Raw genomic sequence first — 23325 nt, 5'->3', positions numbered from 1 at the left:
TTACAGATACCACGTGTTATTAGCGTCGGTGTGTGTGCTAGTGTGGCACAGATGGAAAGACTTCTTGGGGATTACTGCGTCAGTGGGAGAGGAGTGAGGTGGTAATTGCATTTTAATTACTCTGTTGATGGTTTTTTTGCGGCCCACCAGATGGAAAGTGGTTTTCCGGTGTAGTGTAAGCACAAAATGACAAAAATAAATCAAGTATTGGGTGACGAGCTACCTGCTGTGTCCCTAACCTCTGCGGGAGTTAGAATGATTTGTTTAGTACGTCGAAGAAGCAACACGCACCTTCACCCGCCATTTTGTGTCCTTCAAGCTTTCCAGTTGTGATTCATGTATGTGCTAGCGTCGACGCCATAAAGATCATCTTACACTAGTGTGGGCACTAGCGAGCTTGGTAAAATATTCCCTGGCTTTGAGTGTGTAGTATAAAATTGTACCCTATTGGTAAAACATGTTGCTTATTTTAATGAAAGAAAAAAAAATACTCAATCAGATTCAGATTCAGATTCAGATCTACTTTATTGTCATTCTAGTACACGTGTATACAGAACGAAATGTCGATGCATCTGACCCCCACAGTTTCCTTGAATGTACAGATATAAATAAAGTTGTATTGTAATTGGCTACGTATAGTATTTTACCATAGTGCCGATAGTGCAAGAAGAGTAGCTAACCAGATGTGCAATAACCCTGCAACCATCTTCATGATAGACAGAGGGAACTTGAATACATGAATCAATAAATATATGAAAATGAGAACATGTAAACATTGATAAATTAAAAATAAAATAAAACAACAGCAATAATTAAGAATTAAAACAATTTATAATAGATCAATAACACTGTGAAAAATAAATCGATTACAAAAAATAATAAAATAAAATGTGAAAATTAAAAATTGATATAATTATTGTAATATATAGAAATAAAAGTAAAAATTAAAATTGAAAACTAGGCATTCAGATATTAAAAATACAAATTAAAATGAAAATAAATAAAACGCACAGATATAAATAAAAACAAACTAAAACTAAGACTAATCAACTAACTATTTAAATACAAAAATGAATATAAAAGATAAAATAAAATACAAAATAAAAATGAAACCCCTAAAATAAAATTAACAAATAATAAAATAATATATGGAAATGAAATCGAATAAATAGCGGTTTCAAAATGAAATAATACACAAACATTACACAATTTAAAAACATCAACATAAAAATGAAATATACAACTAATATGACAAATAAAAATAAGAATACAAAAATAAACAACAACAAAACTACAAAAAAAATTCAACCCCAGAAACAAATTTACAGAATAATAAAAACATTTGGTTGGTTGGATCCCTTAACCACAAGGGTCGTAGGGGCAATATTCCCTGTGGTGTGTCTGGGGCGGCCACAGCCTGGTGGTGCCCATCCCTCTCCAGGCCAGAAAGAACCTAATTAAACCATTCATCTAAGATTAAAAAATATCATTTCAAATGCAAAAATGGTTAATACAAAAAAGAAAAAGAAAACTCCCTCCTTAGAAAAAAATATATAGAATAAACACAGAACAAGATAATACAATACACAAATTTGAAACTAAAAAAAAACTAATAAATTAAATGAAAATATGAGAATAAAACAAAAACACATCCACACAGCTGCTTAGATTATTTGGGAAACTAAATTAAAAAAAAAAAAATAACACATTAAAAATATTACAGCCAATTACACCAAAACACTTAGTATACAGTAATTATTGTAAAAATGTTATTCATGTAATATTGTTTTCAAGTATTAATATAATACACACAAAACCCAGCATTTGCGTTTAATCAACAATTGAATTGAATCGGACTACTGTCTCCTATGTTGAAGTAAAATAAAATAAAAGGGTACCGTACTTTCCTTGTATTCTTGCAAAGCCTCATGAGTGAGTCACATACATTTTTATATTCATCCACAGTTTCTATTATTTGAAAAATCGAATAATAAATAAATAAAAAATAACAATAGTCTAGACCATTTTAAAGCGACAACAACAATAAACAATGTCTGGTTATCATTCGTCCTGTTCACAAAGGGTACTCCATTAATACAGTGGCTTGCGAAACAATTTGATCCTTCCATTTCAATATTAATGCTTGCACAATGCTCCTTGCGATGTTTAAAGCGTGGGAAATCTTTTTGTATCCAAATCCATCTCAGACCTGCCTGGTGTTTTCCTCGTTCTTTAAAATGCTCTCTGTGCTATAAACATACCTCTGAGACTATCGCAATGCAGGTGCATTTATACAGAAACTTGATTACACAGAGGTTTGTGTGGATTCCATTTATTATCGTTAGTCATTTAGATGAACATTGAATCATTCAGAGATCCTCACTGGACTTCTGGACAGAGTTTGCTGCACTGAAAGTAAAGGGTACAGCCCCTTTACTTTTGCACATCCACTTTTTCATTTTTATTCGTGAAAAAAAATCAATAAAGTGTGTTCCACTTCACTCTTGTGTTCCACTTTTTGTTGATGCTTTACAAGAAATTACAGTTTTAAGTCTGAAATATGGCAAAAGGTCACAAAGTTCAAGGGGTCCAAATAGTTTCGCAAGCCACTCTACTTACTGTGTTCGTCAATAATAACTATGCAACAATGATAAAACTGTATTGTTTTGAGCACTGTCATACCGACATGTAAATATTACAGAAATTGCGTGTGCTCATGATGGGAAAATATGTCACTTCAAAATATTTTACAAGGCTTCCATTACTAAATGTCACATAAGTGACATAAGAAAAATATGTCACTTAAAAAAAAAAAAAAAAAAAAAAAGACAAATCTTGACAAGTCGTGTGGAAATCTGGAGTAGATTGTGAGAAAGAAAGTGGCATTCATCCAGCAGCACAATTGCTCCTCGCAGACATGTCACTATTACAGATTCCCCAAAACGATGGCCTCTTACGCGCCGTGTCACTCTCCGTAACTTCTTTTTCGCCACTTCATCTAATATTCTCCCACACACACACACTTACTCGTATTATGCACAAAAAAAGGCACACGTTACACACTGGCATCAGTCGTCTCTGATGTGCTGGCGTTTGTTGATAATGAGATTCCTGCAGGATATGAAAAAAAAGAAAAAAAAAACCTCCGGGGAGACTGGCAGCCCTTTTTTAAACGATTCTGTCTCCTCGTTTCTCCGTTCTACCCAAGACGAGAATGTAGGGTGGGTGGGCCTGATTCCTGAGTAGCTTGTACAACTTGAAGACATTTGTTTAAGTTAAGCTGTGAGTATAGCGTGGAAGTTCTTGGAAATATGAGTTCGCAATGTGAGCATTGTCTGAATAGAAATAGAATTGCAGTATCCCCACTATCAATGCTTTCTTCACAAACTTAATTTTCCTGAATTGTATACAGACACTCCCCTACTTACGAACGTGATAGGGTCCAGACGATCGTTCGTAAGTTACATTTGTTCGTAAGTTGCTTCAGTGCTATATTTTGTATGTGATGTATGTTTATGTCATGATTACTGATGCGAAGCACCTGTGCCCGCTCCTTTTGCGCCAACTGCCTCGGACTCTGATTGGCTCCCTATCCCTATTTAAACCCACTCCTATCTATCCCCTTTTGTCAGTCCGTCTGCAAACCTCAGTTTACACTAGGCTAGCTTTTTGTTCGACCCTGACTCCAACCTGTTTTTTGCTCCTGTCTGTCCCCGAGCTTGGACCTGTTTTTGATTTTGATCATGTCTACTCTCCCGTCCCGGCTTTCGACCTTTTTTGTCCCCGACCACATCTACTCTCCTTTCCTGGCTTACAACTCGCTTCAGACCCCGACCAAGTTTTGCTCTCCTGTCCCGGCTACTGACCTGTTTTTCTGTTCCCGACACCTCCATCGCTCGCCACGAAAGTCCCACTTCCGCTTTCAGAGCGACCTGGTTCCCGTGCCCAGCAATCACCAGATTGTGGGGGCAACCCTTTCCTTTCTTCCAATAACACTGAGATAAATGTTACGAAAGTGGGTCCTGTCTCCATTCTGGTCCTGACAGTTTAAGGTTTACATAAGTATGTTTTAGGTTTGTACAAAAAAACTGTTTTGTACAAAATAAACATTTAATAAAATAATATGTATGCTCTATATATTGGCTGGCAACCAGTTCAGGGTGTCCCCTGCCCACTGCCCGATGATTGCTGGGATGGGCTCCAGCACCCCCGCGACCCTACTGAGGATAAGCGGTGCAGCTAATGAGATGAGATATGCTCTATATAGACAAATAAAGTCAAGTTTAACTTACTTTTGTAAAATGGGCTTCACGAGTTAGGCGACTTCCTTCTCCGTGGTAGAAAGTGGCCCAAAAAAAAACAATCCAACCATTTTCTCAACCGCATCAAGCTTTCTTATCCCACTTTCATTTCAAAAGAAACGGCTCGCCTATTCTTTACACAAGAAAAAGGTCAAAGTTCTTAGCGCTGGAGATACAGTATAGAATGTTCACACACAAACTAGGAAGAGGAAGCCGGATTTCTTCTTCAGGGTGAAAGCTGGGTGAGCTCTCACAGCGCTACACGCCAGTAGCGGCGGAAAGAAGAACTACAGTAATGTCCTGTACTCGGAAAAAGGTTCACAATACACAATCTAACCTAGAGCAATTTTCGGAATGTTTTTCGACATCCCGAACAAATGTTCGTGTGTACCGTTGCTCGCAACCCGAATGTTTGTAAGTAGGGGAGCGTCTGTACCGTGATCCCTTGCTGTATTGCGGTTTACTTTTCACAGTTTCAAATTTTTTTTTTTTCATTGTGCATTGTGATCCAAATTGTGAATAGCTAAACAGTCTCCTGGTCTGCCTGTGTGTCAACAACGCTGCAGTCTTAAGTTCAAGGTTTGTAATCCTTGAAAATACTTAAATGTAAATGCTATGTTTCAAAACAGTAATATGTGTTTGGATTTTGGGTGCTTGTAAATGCTTGAAATTATTGCCATGTTTCTTAACTAGTCTGCTTAAAAATGATGCTTACACTGCTCTCTGGTGGCTTCACTTTTCCATTGCATTTCTCCCCTCTTGATTAATGGCAGCTAGAATTATGAAATTGTCCTATGAAGTGACGTCACCCTCAAGAGGACATGTGCATACTGCACCTAAACAGGGCACTATGAAAGGTGAATTAGTGCAAGTAATATCTATCAATTATAGACTTTTATTATGGGCCATGCAAAAAAAAATAAGGTTGTGTTTCCCAGTGGTAAAGTGTAATGGGAAGAACTTCTTGCACCAACTGTAAGCTACATATTACCGTCATTTTACCCAACGCCTATATAAGAAGATGTATATATATATATATATATATATATATATATATATATATATATATATATATATCATCTCATCTCATTAGCTGCACCGCTTATCCTCAGTAGGGTCGCGGAGGTGCTGGAGCCCATCCCAGCAATCATCTGGCAGTGTGCAGGGGACACCCTGAAATGGTTGCCAGCCAATTGCAGGGCACACAGGGACAGACAACTCGCTCGCTTATTCACACCTAGGGACAATTTGGACCGGCCAATCAACCTGAAATGCACGTCTTTAGAATGTGGGAGGAAACCGGAGTGCCCGGAGGAAACCCACGCAAGCACGGGGAGAACATACAGACACCGCACATGAAGTCCGGTAGCTGGATTTGAACCCACACAGGAGGTTCCCAAGACATTAGAACTGTGTCGCACATGCGCTAACCACTGCTCCGCCGTGCTGCCCTATATATACAGTGCATCCGGAAAGTATTCACAGCGCTTCACTTTTTCCACATTTTGTTATGTTACAGCCTCATTCCAAATTGTATTAATTTAATCTCTTATCCCAAAATTCTACACAAAATACTCCATTATGACAATGTGAAAAAGGTTTTTTTTTTACTTTTTTTGAATTTCTTAAAAATAGAAAACTAAGAAATCACATTTACATAAGTATTCACAGCCTTTGCCATGAAGCTCAAAATTGAGCTCAGGTGCATCTTTTTTCCACTGATCATCCTTGAGATCTTTCTACAGCTTAATTGGAGTCCACCTGCAGTAAATTCAGTTGATTGGACATGATTTGGAAAGGCACACACCTGTCTATATAAGATCCCACAGTTGAGTGTGCATGTCAGAGCACAAACACCAAGCATGAAGTCAAAAGAACTGTCTGTAGACCTGCGAGACAGGATTGTCTTGAGGCACACATCTGGGGAAGGATACAGATAAATTTCTGCTGCTTTGAAGGTCCCAAAGAGCACAGTGGCCTCCATTATTCGTAAATGGAAGACATTTGGAACCACCAGGACTCTTCCTAGAGCTCGCCGGCCTTCTAAAATGAGCAATCGGGGAAGAAGGGCCTTAGTCAGGGAGGTGACCAAGAACCCGATGGTCACTCTGTCAGAGCTCCAGCGTTCCCCTGTGGAGAGAAGAGAGCCTTCCAAAAGAACAACCATCTCTGCAGCAATCCACCAATCAGGCCTGTATGGTAGAGTGGCCAGACGAAAGCCACTCCTTAGTAAAAGGAACATGGAAGCCCGTCTGGAATTTGCCAAAAAGCACCTGAATGACTCTCGGACTGTGAGAAACAAAATTCTCTGGTCTGATGAGACAAAGATTGAACTCTTTGGTGTGAATGCCAGGCGCCATGTTTGGAGGAAACCAGGCACCGCTCATCACCAGGCCAATACCATTCCTACAGTGAAGCATGGTGGTGGCAGCATCATGCTGTGGGGATGTTTTTCAGCAGCAGGAACTGGCAGACAGTCAGGATAGAAGGAAAAATGAATGCAGCAATATATAGAGATATCCTGGATAAAAACCTGCTCCAGAGCGCTCTTGACCTCAGGCTGGGGCGAAGGTTCATTTTTCAGTAGGACAACGACCCAAAGCACACAGCCAAGATCTCAAAAGATTGGCTTCAGAACCACTCCGTGAATGTCCTGGAGTGGCCCAGCCAGAGTCCAGACTTGAATCTGATCGAACATCTCTGGAGAGATCTGAAAATGGCTGTGCACAAACGTCTCCCATCCAACCTGATTGAGCTTGAGACTTATTGCAAAGAAGAATGGGCAAAACTGCCTAAAGATAGGTGTGCTAAATTTGTGGGATCATATTCAAAAAGACTTGAGACTGTATTTCCTGCCAAAGGTGGATCAACAAAGTATTAAGCAAAGGCTGTGAATACTTATGTAAATGTGATTCCTTAGTTTTCTATTTTTAATACATTCAAAAAAAGTAAAAAAAAAAAAACTTTTTCACAATGTCATAATGGAGTATTTTGTGTAGAATTTTGAGATAAGAGATTAAATTAATACAATTTGGAACGAGGCTGTAACATAACAAAATGTGGAAAAAGTGAAGCGCTGTGAATACTTTCCGGATGCACTGTATATTATGCATCTCTATACTTTTCATGTTCTTTCTGTGCCTGTGTTGCACGTTAATTGGCCAGTCTAAATTGTCCCTAGGTATGACTGAGAGAGTGAGTTGTACGTCTCTGTGTACCCTGGGACTGGCTGGCAACCAGTTCAGGGTGTCCCCTGTCCACTGCCTGAAGATGACTGGGATGAGCTCAAGTATCCCCGCGAGCCTACTGAGGATAAGCGGTCCAGATATAGATGTCTGGGACCGGCGATGTAGTTGGGTCCACATTAACCGTGATAAACATGGGATCACAATTAGATCTGATTTAAACATAGTCATTGATATGTTTGTATTTTTATCTTTTTTCGTTCTCTTTTCGCTTGTCAGCAGTGGAACCCCAGATCACTACGAAACATTGTCAGACACACACAAAAGTAATCGTAGCCTTTCACTTTAATCAAATAGAATAAAAGCCCTTGCCACATACGGAAATCCGTTTTCTTCTCGCTTTGTGTACTCTGAAAAACTCTCACACATGAACGCTCTCGACACGCCGTGATTAATTTCGCCAGCTACAGACGTGCACACTAACGTGCATGACAGCTTGTAAGCGGCCATCTTTGTGGTCCCGTTTTGCTTTTGTTCGTGTTTCACTTTGCTCGGCTGAAGGTGCGGCATGCGCCGGGTAATAAATCACCAGCCCAACACAAGCGGGCGGCGGCTGGCGCCGCAGCACCTGCCACCCCGGGCAACGCATGCCCTATTGCGAGCCGGCGCCGTCGCATCTCACGTGTGCTCTAATCAACAGGGGAAAGTGCAAATGGATTAATAGAGCGAGGCGGTTAATGTCACAGATTACAGCAGGCGTGTATGAAATGGATGTTTGGCCACAGGAACATGATTGCAAAAAGGCGGACTTGGTTTGGACGTTACTTGATGGAAGAAAAATTGGGCGCACCCTGCATGAAATAGTATTGATTTGGTGGTTTCATTTTTAAAGGTACACTGTGTAATATTTGACGACTAAATGTCACATTTCTGTGTTGTGCAACCGAAAACGAGTACAACAAAACACAAGGAATAATACAAACTAACTCTGAAAAGTGACAGAATCATACTATACTCCACTCTCTAGGTGAGCTCCGTGTTATATAAAATTAATACAAAGGTCTCAACCACAAGTATTAAAAACAGTTGTAGTAGTACTTGTAAAACAAAATGCACGTTTAGATGATATTTCAGAAGTCATCTAAATCATTGCAGACACTCCACGAAGGAAAACAACAAAAATGCAAGAGAGAAGCCTGATCCGGGCTAGCCCGATTTAATAATTTACATTTTTATGTGCAAACCCATCCTGTGCCCGAGATATTACCTTCCAAGCACAGGCAGACAGGGGCAGAAAAGGGGCGGAGTGACTCCTTAGCCACTCAATGCAGAACACAATACACGATGAGAATCTACAAAGTAGCGAAACCGATAAAGGTAAACAGTGATACAGCGTGGAATAACTGTTATTTGTCAGTGCTCATTGTGAACCACATGCAAGTCCATCATTGCTAATTAGCCCAGCCCCCTCCTGTGTTACATTTGAGAGCATGGGGAGATCAAGACACTGGCCTCCTTATGAATATTAACACCAGGTTTGTCATTCCTTAGGGAAGTCCCTGAAATCCCTCATAAATATTAATAACGGTCTCCTTCCTGATCTTTTGAAATTCCCACCCTTTTATGTTATTCCCAAATTCTTAAACATGCATCATGAGATGAAATAATACACGTTTTTTTTTTGCATACAACGTTCATATATACTTCTTTGGCATATTCCAATTATTTTCTGAGATAATGCCCTTCGAAGACGGCATGTCTTGTCATCCTGACCTGTGATGTCATCAGAGGAACACCAGCACTCTCCCGTCGCCATATTGATTAAGGATTTAATTAGTCGAAAGGTTGACTGTTTTTTAAGCAGTTTTGGTAGTTTTTTGGAAGAATGCTGAGGTGTAGAGTCACAGGTGGATGCAGCTATGGTTCAACGAAGGTCAAGCACCCAAAAAGGGACTAACTGGCAAAAAAAAAAAAATCACACAGAGATCTAACAGGAAATTACCAAGACTGATGAAGAAAAGTGGGCTGCAGCCTTAGCTGAAATACTCGAGGCTGGCCAACCAAACAACACGCAGTGAGCAGCCAGGCTGACCGGGAATCAACAACAAAAAGGAGCAACAGCATTGGGAAGCTAAAGAGTGCCAAACAGGATTATAATTTTATTGGTGCTCATGGTAACAAATGACTCTTAGTTGGTGTATGTTGTCCATCATACAAATTATCTTTGAACCTGCTTGTACTGTAGAGGGGGGTTCACCCCCAAACAGCAGGATCACCCATATAAAAGTGTCCTTATCTTTGCATTAAAAAGACAATACTGGGGAGCTTCAGCCAGATACCTCCAGCATCAAAACTCCCACTTGTCTGCCCTATGAGTTGTGTAGGTGTGTGTTCCTGTGTTCTTCGTAAGAGTTACATTTGTGTGTTGGAACTCCCTTTATTTCCTTTTTCTTTCGTTTTCACCATAATATATTTATTCACTTCACTGCTTTGTTTATAAAAACAGATCTGGATTGTAATCTAATTGCATAATATAATGGTGACAGCAATATAATATCAATAATAGTGTTAAACACATAATAATAAGAATTGTCACAGCCGATTATGATAATAATAATAATAATAATGATGATAATAAAAATACCAATAACAACAACAAAATTAATAGTCATGGTTATAGTTATAATGTCCTAATCAAAAGAAGAAAAACAAACAAACCTCTGTTTGGGAATACCTTTGAAGCAAACATGTTGTCAAAGTGGGCTCCCAGAACTCTTTATGGGTTCCCTTTTTTTCCTAATAAAGTGTCTTCAGCTCTCTGGCGTGTAAAAGCCTTTGGCCCACCGAGCAAGGCTCTTGGCTGTAGATGTAGGCCTCCTCTCCAAGAACTGTCAGTCACGCATGAGAGATGCGGGACAGATTTTTCGGATTTCTACACGAGCGCCTGCCAACACGCGTCAAGGCCGGCCCGCCTCAGAGCGCTCCGTTCTCTTTTCATTACTCAGAAGCCAACAGCTTGTCTTGGACAGGCTTTTGTTTGTGTGTGGAGGAAAAGGGAGTACAGGAGGACATTAACAAAATAGAAAGAGGGAAAACAAAGGTAGATAATTTAGGCTGAACTGAGTTACAAAAAGCAAAAGCGCTCTGCTTCTTCTGCAGCTATATATGTTGAGGGATAATGGATTTTGGCAGCACGAGTGCACTTCACTTTTTTGGTGGACAAAATGTGTCCTAACTGTCCCTGTTAGCAGAAATATGATATCAGGGCTAATAGATCGTAGCTGCACAATTTCTTTTCATTTCTTGGTAAACAGAACAGTAACAAAGAGCCAAACGGCCCAAGAAAAATGCGCTCTGTTGACCCCCCTCGGGCTATGTGCATTTGGGAATTCTTCTGATTCTTATTATTGCTGAAATCTGGGGCCAGCGGAGTGCTTTTTTTGCTAAAATTTGGGCCATTGAAATGTGCCTTTGTGGCCCCCCTTAAATGAACTATTTTGCCCATGATCCATACCCAGTCTACCGTTGCTGCAAGTAGGGGCCGAGTCACCAAATTTCAAGTCAAGTGTAGCACCTTTGTTCCAATTCTTTTTGCCTAAATTGAACAGCACCTGTGCTGCTGTAATCCATTATTCCAGGTCATATATGTGCTTTGAGGGAGGGGGCCACAGAGCGCACGGTAAAAACAATTTGGAGGATTTTCACAAATCGTACAGGATTCAGGACCCCATTAACCCCTACTTGACAGAGGGTTACAGTATACATTCATATGTGTTTTATTATGGTTGCCCCTTTGAGCTCTGATTATGTTTACAAAAATATTCATAGCAAGTAGAAAACTTGCACGACGGAAGAGTTGGGTTGCTGAAGAGAGCGTGAACGTTGCAAGATTCGCCACCTCTATTCCGAGCGTGGAATTCTCACCTGCCTTACTCCAAACGGCGTTAATTACAAAGCTCATTAAACGGAGGGGCGGGGGAAGTTATGTGTCGTTAGAACCTTTAATTCCAACTTATTTTTCTTCTGAAATGAGTTAAGTTACTATCTTTCTTGATCATTTTTTCCATGGAGCATTGTCTCTGTTTACACCAGCTAAAGAGGGGTGGGGGTGGGGGATGTCAGCTTTGCATTGCGGAGGATGTAAGTGTCAGAAGTGCACGAAGGGATGTAAGTGTCAGAAGAGGAGGAAGAAAGGTGAGGATTTGAGGAAGACTGAGACGGAGGCGAGCGAAGGGCACTGACATTGATGGAAGGCGCCGTGGCCTCTCCATTCTCTCCTGAGTGGCGTCGTCTGTGCCAGCCTGTCGGCCTGCCCATCATCGCCTTCGCACGCCGTTCTCCCTCCACACAATCTGCATGCTCATTACCCACAGAAACTCACGTTCTTTTCAAACAACTGTCTGGTTTTTGTTTGATTTTGTTTGTTTTTGTTTGTGGATGAGGAAGGTTAGCAGACAGTAGAGAATACAGTGATCCCTCTCAATAACATAATTTCCTTTAACGGTTTCTCTACTTCATGGATTTGCCTTTCTGCTCTGCATTCTGATTGGCCCGAAGATAGTAGTTATTTGTCCCAAAGAGGCACCTGTTACAAGTATATTGCTATTGTATTTGTTAAACGAATGCTTGGGCCTGTTTTGTGATAAACAAGAAATCACTGTTTTTTTTTTGAACTATTTGGACAGGGGTCACCAACGGATAGCCCTCTAAAACCATCTGAGTAAATTGTAAACCAGTTCCAGTTACGGGGCATTGTGATGGTCTAGTAACTTTCATTTCTAACTGGTATCAGAAATGATTGGCGGGATCAGGGTTTTAAAAATATATATATATTTCAGATTCAGATTCAGATTCAGATTTACTTTATTGTCATTCGTGTACACGTGTATACAGAACGAAATGTCGATACATCTGACCCGCACAGTTTCCTTGAGCGTCAGCCGGAATAGATAAGATTAACCATGTCTTAGTCAGAATTTTAGCGCAGCAGTTCGTCATCTCGCGGTTCGATGCCACTTCCAGTTGTTAAATGGTCCAGTTTATTGTCCAGAGAGCGAACGTAGGAGAGGAAAATGGATGGGAGAGGCGTTTTGAAGGGTTTAGCCTTTAGCCTAGCTGTTAGCCGGGCCCGACAACCTCGCTTCCTCGTCCGGTCACGCCGCTGTCTTGCCACTCTGCTTCGCTGCTTTGTAGGCCACTGGGTCTTGTTGACGTAGCAGTCCGTGGCTAATAAACACCCCCGAGTGGTCGTAGCGCTTGATGTCTGGATGATCGCATATCCAGCAAAAAAAACTGCGATCGTATATTAATCTGCAGTTCGAGCTGACTGTGCGCCGTCAAAACTGAGTCGAAGACTGGGTCTTATGGCCGAAGTGTAAAAAACTGTAGCGAGCCTATGTAGCCGCAGCCGAACACGGGCGCCGCCATATTGAAAAATTTCAAATCTATTTCTAAAAAATAGCCTGTTATGTAAATGTGTATACACCTCAGTGCCCAGAATAATAATAATAATAATAATAATGATATATATATATATATATATATATCAATGTATTTGTTATTTTTATTTTTTTAAACTGCTTTATTTAAAATGAAATTCCAGAAAGTGTAATTATGATTTTAGTACTCATTGGACCTAGTTTTAGTACTCATTGGACCTAGTTTTTTTTTTTTTACTTATATTAAAAATAATCTCAATTCCTTAAGTTTGTAATTTTAATGTTCTGTTTTGACCCCAAATTTGTCAATATTTGGTTTAAAACTCTAATAACAAAACTGAATCGATGAAAAAAAAATATTGTTGTCATGCAACTAAATATTGGGATTGCGAAATACTACCTTTTTCGGGGGGGTACAAAATAATTTTGAGTTTGTACAGTCAAGAGCAGACACTGCAGTTTTTGTTTTGTTTTGTTTTGTTTTTTAAAAAAGCGCTTTGAACTGCAGTGAAACCTCGGTTCTCGACCATAATCCGTTCTAGAACCCTGTTCGAAAACCCATTTGGTCGATCACGGAAAATCGTTTTTCCCATTAAAACTAATGTAAAATTGTTTTAATCCGTTCCAACACCCTTAATGTTTAGCAAGAACGTAAACATGAAGCTAACCCAGGCTAGCGAAAGATTACGCTAACATGAACGTGTAAAAATAAAAAAAAAGGATTATGAATAGGATTTCTTACCTTTGTGGTGGACGGTGGGGAGAGAAAAATCATCAAAAGTTTTTCAACCTCTTCCAAAACTTGCGGCAGTTGCTTGCATATAGCGCTAACTTCCTTAGCCGCATCACTCGATTTCACAGCCTCCTTATTCTTTACTATCGTACTGATAGTAGATTTAGCCATGCTGTATTCACTAGCAAGATCGGAAATTCGTACACCTCTTTCATATTTAGCTATTATGTCTTTCTTAAAGGCAATAGTTGGACAAACAACTTGTTGTTTTTTTTTACCTGTCCTGCGTGCACAAACCTTCTTCTGAGGCATAATTAGGGGCTAAAACACCCGTTCGCCGCTCAGCATCGCACCCTAGTTTGGCGTTCGAACTCCGATTTTTTGACCGAACAGCGAATAATTTCTCAAAATTTTTGGTTGAACACCGATTTATCTGAACTGAGAGGCGTTCGAAAACCGAGGTTCCACTGTATTTGCCAAATTGAACAGCCTTCAGAACGTGCCTATTATGAATGCTGGGTCTTGTTTGTTTTCTGAGAATCTACAGCAATTACTGGTAACTTGTTCGGCATGTAACAATAAAAATATACTAAAACCTGAACTATTCTGGTTAGTCATATTGCACTGATATTATTCTGAACAGCACTCTTGATGACAATTGCATGTCATCAAGAATAAATAACTAATTCTATTCAAACCTTACCACATTGTTTATATGTAATGAAATACATTTGATATATTTTTTTAAGAAATCCAATATCACAGGGGTTGAAATAAAATTGTGAACATCCTGCTATAACACACAACAAGAAATTCACATGTCCCATATCGTTGTTAAAAGTCTTAAGAAGGAATCTGTTATCCCGGAGTCCGATATAATAGCATTGTTTACCCAGTCTAAAAAAAGCATCCCGGCGAGAAATCCTTCCCATGTAATTGGCCGTGTTCCGTAATAAAACGGGAATATTCTCCCTGACAGCTTTTCATGTAGCCCATTCCGTGTTATCTGTCAACTTTTTCCAAAGGAGGCGGGCTGACAGCCGCGTGAAAGACTCTCGCGCTGGCGGTGTCACTCTCATTATAAGGCTAAAAAACAAGACAGATATTCAATTTAGATAAGTCCCTGCTCGGCTTGGCCTGCTAAGACAATGCTCTGCTTGCTTCTCTTGCGGCATGCTCCGCGGAACACGGACGCCGCATTGTCCCTCACCCTGACAGGGCCCAGTGCAGGAAATTTCCAATTATGCCGACTCAAAGGACAGCGGGTAGGAGAGCAATGCACACAGTATGATTGACAAAAAAAGCAGAGGAAAAAGAGACTATAAGAGCGCTGTTCAAAGGGGTCTCCTTTTATTGGTTTGCTTTGTGTACTTGATTGGTAAGGAGGGTTCTGGATAACTGTTGAGAATTGAAAAACAGAAAGAGTCACAAATCTAAGACACATTGACAATCACATTAAAAGCATCTGAGACGAAAGAAATGCAATATATATATATATATATATATATATATATATATATATATATATATATATATATATATCCGTTACAGAGGTTCAGGGTTCAAGTCCAGCTACCGCAACATCCTTGTGTGGAGTTTGCATGTTCTCCCCGTGCTTGGCGGTTTCCTCCCACATTCCAAAAACATGCATGTCAGAATGAGTGAGTGGATGGCTGTATGTCTCTGGCAACTGGTTCAGGGTGTCCCCTGCCCACCGCCCGAGGACAGCTGAGATGAGCTCCAGCATCCCCGCGACCCTACTGGTCTTGTTGCCTACTTTTTAATTAATATCGAAAAATGAATTATTGAACAACATTAAATACATAGTTTGGTGCAAGAAAAACAAAATTATATATCATAAAAAATAATACATATATAATTTTGTTTTGAAAAACATTTAATGATGTGTAGAACAGATAAATACAATTAAAACAAATAAAAAGGTTTTAAAAAAATGAATAAGAAAAAGGTGTATTTTCATATACATTCAAAAAGTGAAATATTTTTAAAGGGACAGTATGTATTATTTGAGCAAAAGAAAAAAAGAAACATTTATCTGTACTCTGTAATCTCCACAGCCCTTGAGACTTCTTATAAGGGCTTCCCCCCATCCCCCGGTCAAATAAACATGCCTTGACTTGACTAAATATTGCTGCTTGGTGTAGTGCAACCACAAAGAGTACTCAAGAAGGCATACAAACCACGGAGACCTAAAAAAGACCAAAATACTCAATGTTACTGCTCATTTTCTTGCACAGCCTTTTAGGGTAGCCCTAGCAGCAAGATAACAGACGATTATGTCGGCTCCCTTTGGTGAACCTCATGTTCATTAAATATTGACTTCTCGACCTAGGAGCATTTTAAAAGTGCATGTTTAACAAACTCCTGCATTTCTGTTTATTATTTTCACCATTATACTGTAATTGTTTTTGCCACTTGGAGGCGCTAAATAAGGTACGCAACTTTAAGGATTTTGTTTATCGTAAGAAACTCTCACAAGAACAAGCTCTGATTTGCCCAATACAGCAAAGAAAACACCCCGGAGATTCCTTCACTTGCGTGATGGATGATGAGGACGGATGACCTTTGAACCGCATCCATAATGATACGATGACCTTCACATTTGAGAGTGCCCGATATAAACCGCCGCGCGCTCATCAGATATGTATACCGCGCTAGCTCCTCTCCGCGGGTCGCTACCTTCCATTTCGTGTAAATAAAACATGATTTCCATTTTCCAATTAAGATAAGTAGCCTCAATTGAAGAGCCAGTCTTGAGAGCGCACCATCGTTCACGGATTCAGCTAACTTGTGAAAACGGACGCTAATTTCCCTGACTTCTTCACAAAAAGAGTGGCTGTGTAGGGCGAAAAACGCTGCTCTCGCTCTCTACGGGGGGTCGAAACCCAAAATAATATCCGAGGGCGAGTCCTTGAGAAAAAAAAAAAAGGTTCCCCTTCTCATCTGATTGCTGGAGGACTTTGTTTGTACTTGGTTACCGCGCCGATACAAGATTAGATAAACAGTGCGCTATCTGCCCTGCATCTGTTTGACTCTGCAAAGTGCACTTTCCAATTCTACTGATGACCTTCACGAGGAGAGGGGGAGCCGCCACGCGGCGAGGAACGAGTCACATCAAGGACATAACTGTAAAATAATAGAGGGGGGGAATAAAAATGAATTAAAACTCTTACAGAAGTTACAGTTTGCTGTCAAACTTAACTTAAAACAAAAAGGATCGTGTACAGGAGACCCCTGACATACAGTGAGCCACATCAGGAGTTTTTCACTTTACAGTGTGGAATAGGATTTTTTTCAGCCCCTCAGTATCACATTTTCCCCACTATATCAACAATAAAGGATTTTCCGTGCTAATAACTTTTACGATATATGAGTTGCATTTTTTAATTGCCTCTCAGCTATTGGTCAACATTGAATAAAATGATGGTCTGCTATTGGTTCGCGTCATGGCATCAAGGAAATGCCGTTTATTATTGGCTGGGCTACCTTCCACAATACTTTTGGAATCTCATGTGCTTTGTGAAGACTACTAAAGGGCGATGCTAAAGAGAGAAATAAAAACATGATAACCATGGAAACAAAGCTTGCAGATTTTGGAACATTCCCTTTTTTCAAGTTATGAATTATTTTGTTTTCACTTAGCTGTTTTGAAAAAATAAGTTGTATAGTTCAGTTATATCAATAAATTATCGTGCGTGCAAATGATTAGTTATGTTCCAAAGACCCCTGACGGCTATTGGTTGACATATACAATTCTGGTCTGCTATTGGGTTGATGAACTTCCACTATGCTCTTTTCCATTTTATGGTCAGAATCTAATGTGTTTCTTAAATATTGAGTCAGTGTACTGCGTTCATTAGCTAAAGGTGCCGAGACTTGGAGTGATGCTAAAGAGATAATTAAAAAAATATATAACCATAGAAACAAAGTGTTTAGATCTTGCAACATTTTCAAGGTTTGAATCATTTTGTGAAAACATTTTCCAAGTTTAAAACAAAACGCATCACACTTACATATATTCATACATATGAACACATATAAAGTAGACCCCCGGCATACAGCAACCCACCTTGCGACATTTTCACTTTGCCATTTGCAAATCCTCACGATGGTATTTTCCCCCTATATGTCAACAACAACTTATTTTGCGTGAATATGACAAGTTATGTTCCTAAGAGGCCAGTTGGCTATTGGTTGACATAAAAATTCTGGGCTGCTTTTGGTTTGCGTCACAGCATTAGGACAATGCTGGAATGCTATTGGCTGGATGACCTTCAACAATGCTATTCTCTATCTGACTTTCAGAATCTGAAGTGTTTCTTAAAAACTGAGCGACTGTACAGTGTTTATTAGTTAAGGGTCCCAAGACTTGAAGTGATGCTAAAGAGAAAAGTAAAAACATGATAACCATGGAAAAAAAGCTTGCAGATCTTGCCATCAAACCTTTCCTAAGTTTTTTTTTCAAGCTATGAATACTTTTCTAAACACATTCCAAAGCAACCTACATACAGTGCATCCGGAAAGTATTCACAGCGCTTCACTTTTTCCACATTTTGTTATGTTAAAGCCTCACTCCAAATTGTATTAATTTAATCTCTTATCTCAAAATTCTACACAAAATATTCCATTATGACAATGTGAAAACGTTTTTTTTAACTTTTTTTGAATTTATTAAAAATAGAAAACTAAGAAATCACATTTACATAAGTATTTACAGCCTTTGCCATGAAGCTCAAAATTGAGCTCAGGTGCATCTTTTTTCCACTGATCATCCTTGAGATCTTTCAACAGCTTAATTGGAGTCCACCTGCAGTAAATTCAGTTGATTGGACATGATTTGGAAAGGCACACGCCTGTCTATATAAGGTCCCACAGTTGAGTGTGTATATCAGAGCACAAACACCAAGCATGAAGTAAAAAAAAACTGTCTGTAGACCTGCGAGACAGGATTGTCTTGAGGCTCAAATCTGGGGAAGGATGAGGATGAATGAGCACAGTGGTTCCATTATTCGTAAATGGAAGACATTTGGAATCACCAGGACTCTTCCTAGAGCTGGCCGGCCTTCTAAACTGAGCGATCGGGGAAGAAGGGCCTTAGTCAGGGAGGTGACCAAGAACCCGATGGTCACTCTGTCAGAGCTCCAGCGTTCCTCTGTGGAGAGAGGAGAGCCTTCCAGAAGGACAACCATCTCTGCAACAATCCACCAATCAGGCCTGTATGGTAGATTGGCCAGACGAAAGACACTCCTTAGTAAAAGGAACAAGGAAGCCCGTCTGGAATTTGCCAAAAAGCACCTGAATGACTCTCAGACCATGAGAAACAAAATTCTCAGGTCTGATGAGACAAAGATTGAACTTTTTGGTGTGAATGCCAGGCGCCATGTTTGGAGGAAACCAGGCACCGCTCATCACCAGGCCAATACCATCCCTACAGTGAAGCATGGTGGTGGCAGCATCATGCTGTGGGGATGTTTTTCAGCAGCAGGAACTGGCAGACTAGTCAGGATAGAAGGAAAAATGAATGTAGCAATATAAAGAGATATCCTGGATGAAAACCAGCTCCAGAGCGCTCTTGACCTCAGGCTGGGGCGAAGGTTAATTTTTCAGCAGGACAACGACCCAAAGCACACAGCCAAGATCTCAAAAGATTGGCTTAAGAACCACTCCGTGAATGTCCTGGAGTGGCCCAGCCAGAGTCCAGACTTGAATCCGATCGAACATCTCTGGAGAGATCTGAAAATGGCTGTGCACAAATGTCTCCCATCCAACCTGATTGAGCTTGAGACTTATTGCAAAGAAGAATGGGCAAAACTGCCTAAAGATAGGTGTGCTAAATTTGTGGGATCATATTCAAAAAGACTTGAGGCTGTATTTGCTGCCAAAGGTGGATCAACAAAGTATTAAGCAAAGGCTGTGAATACTTATGTAAATGTGATTTCTTAGTTTTCTATTTTTAATAAATTCAAAAAAAGGTTTAAAAAAAAACTTTCTCACATTATCATAATGGGGTATTTTGTGTAGAATTTTGAGATAAGAGATTAAATTAATACAGTTTGGAATGAGGCTGTAACATAACAAAATGTGGAAAAAGTGAAGCGCTGTGAATACTTTCCGGATGCACTGTATGTATATTCATACATATGTACATACATTTCATATAAAGTAGACCCCCGAGATACATCAACCCCACCTTACAGCATGTTCTTTTTAATGTTTGGAATAAGAAGTCTTTCGGCCGCTCTGAATGACATTTAGCGTGCCTAAAAACGTATAATAAAGCATTTGCATATGCATATATAGAGTTCTGTCTGTCTGCTATTGAAATCAAATTGGATGCTTATATGCTATTAGTTTGTGTCAAACCATCATGCCGATGCTGATATGATATTGGCCCAACAACTTCCCACGATGCCTTTTCTCTTATTTCAGTTCACAATCGTTTGTGCTTGTGTATTTTTGTAATGTATGTTTTTCACTTTGGGTCCCAATACTTGCAGTGGTGCTTATAAGAGAAACAAAAATATGATAACCATAGAAACAAAGCTTTAGATTATTGAGGAAAATACAAAGAAGGTACACACGTGTCGCTAAGTTTTATGACCCTAACCAATTGGTACCACTCTTAGAAATAATGATGTGATTAAAGCAAGTAAATATGTAAATAAATAGAAAATGATTCAGTATTACCTTTCTATAATATTTGATACATTCCAAATTAAAATGAGATAAGTACATACAAAATGAGATAGTTGAGTTTGCAAATAGCATTGCTTTGGTGGCTGGCTTTGCTTTAGCCGCTTCAGTAGTTAATGTTAAATAATTTATCAGCAAATGCTAGGCCCAATCCCATTTCTCTCACTCGGCCCCGAGAACCCTCCAGTGAGGTCCCTCGATAGAGGAGTGCCCTCATCGAGTGGAGTGCAAAGTGGAAAAGGTTTGGACAAGACTTGCAAGGTTCCACCCCTGTCCAGGAGATGGCGGTAATATTAATTGGCTGTAGACCTTAGTGACGTATAGGCCTACGTCACATGTAAACAACTCGAGTCTCAACGTAGTGTGTCAGTTGGAGAGTTCGTGCAACGTTAAAAATGCCCGCTACAGCTGTGTTATTACCGATTGCGTGAAAGCTCATCATCTTTTCCGTGTCTCCAATCAACGGAGGAGAAATGTGCTATACTGAAGACAGCTTTGGCGCTATGTAGTGCTGATTCATCTTTACAAGGTACGTACACTCATTAAAAAAAATGACCCGTTCGGTCAAATACAGTAAGAGTTAACATACAATGCACGTTCACATAATATCCTATGTTTGTGTAGACATAAATGGCAATCTACTTATTAGTATCTTAATGCCATTTTATGACATATAGTAGGGGTTTTGAATGTGTGACATGACGAAAAGTAAACAAACACAAGAACAGTCCACCTGACCCTTAAGCTGACATAATATCGTCACCAAACTTCCCTGTACGACCCAAAAACCTTAGTTCATAAGGAATTTAATTCAAAAGAGTTGTCATTGGATATAAAAAAGGTCATTTCAACATTTTTTCATGATGCTTACATCACAGTTAAAGCGGTCTTTTTCTTTTCTATGCCCACTTTTATGTCTAAATTGTTATCTATTGTGTTCCAGAGTGGCTGTCCCATAAGCGTGGACAGGTTGGACAGGAATGTTCCCATCCTGTGCTTATGGTTGGATGTGGAGTCAGAACTCATTCAGGACTTAAGGTTGAGCAAGAAGGTTAGGTTATGTGGGCCCTGCATGAGCTGCTAAAGAGGGAACAGGGCCGTGGCTGGAGGTCCTGATCTACGTGTACTGGCTGGCCCACGCTCTGTCCTACCGTGTGGTGTCACGGGTCTTCAGGGTTCCCAGGTCCACCGTACAAAGAATTGTCCACAGTTAATATGGAATAAATTGCCCAAAAGCCATATTTAGGCTCTTTAAGTCAGACCCACATTTGCATTATGTGCTTTTCTGCATTACTATTCAATAAACATCTTCATTTTGAGTAACACCTTGGTGGTTTATTTCATAATGATGTGAGATACTGTGTGTGAACTATGTGACTGTTGGAAAGAAAACAACTACAAATCACTCCAGCTTAAATAATAGTTTACTTTCAGAAAAACAAACTCACATTGGGCCAAAATACATAATAGTAAATAATGTGTCACAAATTTTAACAAAAATATACCAATACTTCCATGAAGCTGGAAAACACAAACTGGAACTTCATTGAGTTCTTAATAAAAAAAACAATATTATCCTTTTATAAAACAAAGGGAAACATTGCAGAGATGTCACTGTTCTGGAAATTTGTCCACGAGCTTCCCAAAAAGGACGGGAACCGCTCAGTTTTGGCCACAGTTTCTTCGAGCCTATTCCTCGCTCCGGCAGACTCCGCTTTCAAAAAGTCAAGGAGTGTATCGTGCTTCCTTTTTTTTCTGGGTGATTTGGGGTTTGGCGCCGGATTAGAAGGTGCCAACGACGTGCCCGGTGGTGTGGATGGCGTGGTAGCTGTGATGGTGACCAGCTCTTCCACGGGACGTTCTACAGTGGCCTTTAGGTTGGGTGGAAAAAACAAGAATTACTTAATGCTGATGTATTGTACAAAACAACTGTGTATAGGATGCTCAACAAGTTGATATGAGACAGGAAATGATAGGATGTGTTCTGGATAATTATTTGATAGTGAATAGATACAAAAAAATGACATGTTATTCTTATGGCTGTAAGAGCCTTCTATTGGCCAGCATCACATATGCTTTAGAATTGTCTCCACATTTGGACAACATTTTGAGAAGGTAATTAGTTTACTTAATATGTGTTTACAGAGAAGGCAGTGGACTGTGTGATAGTAATTTGTTTCAACTGTATTTCCACGTGAAATTCGGAGACATTACTCATAATGCATGATGAAAACTAATGCATTCTGATCTCACATGAAAGAATCATATTGTAAATAAAACACGACACCCGAAATTGTGTGCAGTAAACAAGGGCTTATGTCCAGAACGGTATTCTGACTATGCTCCATGTAGATGTATAAGCACGACTCGTTTAAGATAAAAACAGGGATGGGCTGAACCGTGATTTTCTGCACAGTTATCCTACTTTACAGTTTGTAGCGTGAAGATTTTTTTTGCCAGCTCCCTTGGTAGATTAGTGCACTTCGTAAAGTAGCGATTTTGCAATGTTCGTGTTTTAACGCGAAAATACTATTTTCTATTGCATTTACGTCTAACTAAGATATCTCAATACATTTTGTTCCAAATACATGCGTGGTTGTGGAAAACTACTTACATTTGTGCGGTTCCTTTCCGGGCATGTTTGTTGATATTGAGAATTCGCAAAGACTTCTGGGTAGTCACTTCGCCGCCAAGTGAGGTAGGGAGCCCCCTCGGTCTTGAAGTGGTTACGAGATGGTTTGAGGTCACTTCTGCCTCGGACTTGAGAGTATCGGGACACACCCCATTTTCACGTGAACGCGCAAACCGAGTGACTAGGGCACATAGCGAGTGAAAGTGCGAAGAATGGGACTCAGCCCTAGAGTCCCGAAACTTATCTACTAATGCTAGCATTGTGGATAAGGTTGATAGATACGAATGCTAATGTTAACTGTCGAATATAAAGCTGATTTTAA

The 23325-nt window shown here is 39.8% G+C and overlaps 1 protein-coding gene and 2 long non-coding RNA genes across 4 annotated transcripts in view; 2 read left to right on the top strand and 1 right to left on the bottom strand.

Annotated features, from left to right (window-relative positions):
• Nucleotides 1-23325, top strand: part of agbl4 (AGBL carboxypeptidase 4) — a 599711-nt gene that overhangs the window by 118471 nt on the left and 457915 nt on the right. The window lies entirely within an intron of this gene.
• Nucleotides 20521-21694, top strand: LOC148354745 (uncharacterized). The gene is made up of 2 exons (XR_015852202.1): nucleotides 20521-20900; nucleotides 21315-21694. It is a non-coding gene; the product is annotated as an uncharacterized LOC148354745 (long non-coding RNA).
• LOC148354744 (uncharacterized) lies at nucleotides 21778-23227 on the bottom strand. Its single transcript, XR_015852201.1, has 2 exons — nucleotides 22986-23227; nucleotides 21778-22242 (listed from the first exon to the last, which is right to left on the bottom strand). It is a non-coding gene; the product is annotated as an uncharacterized LOC148354744 (long non-coding RNA).

This window comes from Urocampus carinirostris, chromosome 12 (genome assembly GCF_059441175.1).
Source record: "Urocampus carinirostris isolate Australia breed hairy pipefish chromosome 12, RoL_Ucar_1.0, whole genome shotgun sequence".
Lineage (NCBI taxonomy): Eukaryota > Metazoa > Chordata > Actinopteri > Syngnathiformes > Syngnathidae > Urocampus > Urocampus carinirostris.
Note: the sequence above shows the minus strand (reverse complement) of the source record. Positions and strands in the feature narration are given on the sequence as shown.